This window comes from Rattus rattus, chromosome 2 (genome assembly GCF_011064425.1).
Source record: "Rattus rattus isolate New Zealand chromosome 2, Rrattus_CSIRO_v1, whole genome shotgun sequence".
Lineage (NCBI taxonomy): Eukaryota > Metazoa > Chordata > Mammalia > Rodentia > Muridae > Rattus > Rattus rattus.
The window spans coordinates 136,543,059-136,544,644 of NC_046155.1; the positions used below are offsets into that span (position 1 = coordinate 136,543,059).

At 39.5% G+C, this 1,586-nt stretch overlaps 1 pseudogene; it reads right to left on the minus strand.

The window, feature by feature from the left end:
* Positions 1-427: 427 nt before the first annotated feature.
* On the minus strand, positions 428-698 carry LOC116893259 (annotated as a pseudogene).
* Positions 699-1,586: the final 888 nt, after the last annotated feature.

Consider the following 1,586-nt stretch of genomic DNA (forward strand, 5'->3'; position numbering starts at 1 on the left):
CATTTGAATCCTGCTATTTTCATCTCTGTTGCTCCCCCATCCCCTATACCAGCAATGGTCCCTTTTTACTCTTTCTGCAATTGCTCCAGGCTGTGTTTTTAAATTTATTTTATTTATTATTTTATTTGGAGCTATGAGTCTTCAATGAGCGAGAACATGTGATGTTTGTCTGAGTCTGGGTTACGTCACTAATTCGAACTCTATTTTCATCCGTTTGCCTTCAAAGCTCATGGTCTCGTTTTTCTTTACAGTTGAATGTTAGTCCACAGTATACATGCACCACATTTTCGCTATCCATTTGTAGGTTGACGGGCATCTATGTTGACTCCATTTCCTAGCTATTGTGAATGGAACAGCAATGAACATGGATGAACTCTTTATTAAACTGAAGGATGATATCTTTCTTCCACATTTTTCGCAACAAATCTCAAAGGCACATGGTCTGCACCATGGTCAAAATGGTGGTCAAAATCTTCCACTGCCTTTTGCAAGCATTTAATTCATTGTTAGGCTTTGATAGTTGTTTCTATTTGCCATGTTTTATACACTATGCAAGAACTTCTTTGCAGCCTTGACATACTCCGTCATGAAGATAAACTGATTTTCTTGCTCTGAACACTCTTATCAAACTTGCCATTTTTGAATGTGAACAAATTCTGAGACCTGGACTGAGTCATATTGCCTTTCTGGGAACTCATCATCTGGTCCTAAACTCTTTAAGTCAGTGCAGCCTGTATGTTACCAAATATCTATGTTTCAGTTCATACATTTTTGCAACTCTATAATGTAGAGATGTACAGCGCTTCAGGGAGTTTAGAAATGGTTGTGACGACTTACCCATAGGTGAAGCATCTGTATGGCCTGTCTCTACCAAGATTCAGGGAACATCACGGAAGAGACGTACAAAGAATATAAGAGCCAGAGGGTGGGAAGGAGTGCTGTCAAATGCTGTACTTCGGAGAGGTCATGGCTGTTGCCCACATGAACTCAGAGAAGCTGAGGCAGACCAGGCTACTAGAAAATTTCAGCATGGATGTGAACAGGGCTCCTGAGGCTATACCTCTATTGATAACTGAAGGCTGTAACAGGTGAGAGAGTCACTTTTCCTTGTGGAGTGGCAACCGGAAGGTTGTCGATGCCTGGGTGGATAACCTCAGAGCCATGCGCATACGATGTAGATATCATTGATTAGACTCAGTGCATTACAGACTAAAAGATAGAAATTGAAGATGGAAGGAAGATACATTAGAGAAAGGAGTGGGGGGGAGTTGGAAGGAAAAAATTAGGGGCAGATATGATTAAGATGTATTTAATGCATCTATGAAAATGTCAAAGAACAAAAATAAAAAAAAATACCAAAGTAAACAGCATAAGAAAATATTTGACCAGAAACAAGTATAATACAGAAGGAAAAAACAACAGAAGCATGAAACTGAGCTCCTGTAGTTTGGTTGTGAACCTAGCCTTTAACGGCTGAGCCATCTCTCCAGCCCTGAGCTCCTGTTTTTGAAAGGTCAACAAAACTGGCAGACCTGTAGTTAGAATAAGAAAAGAAAGATAATAATAATCCTGTAAAATCAATAAAA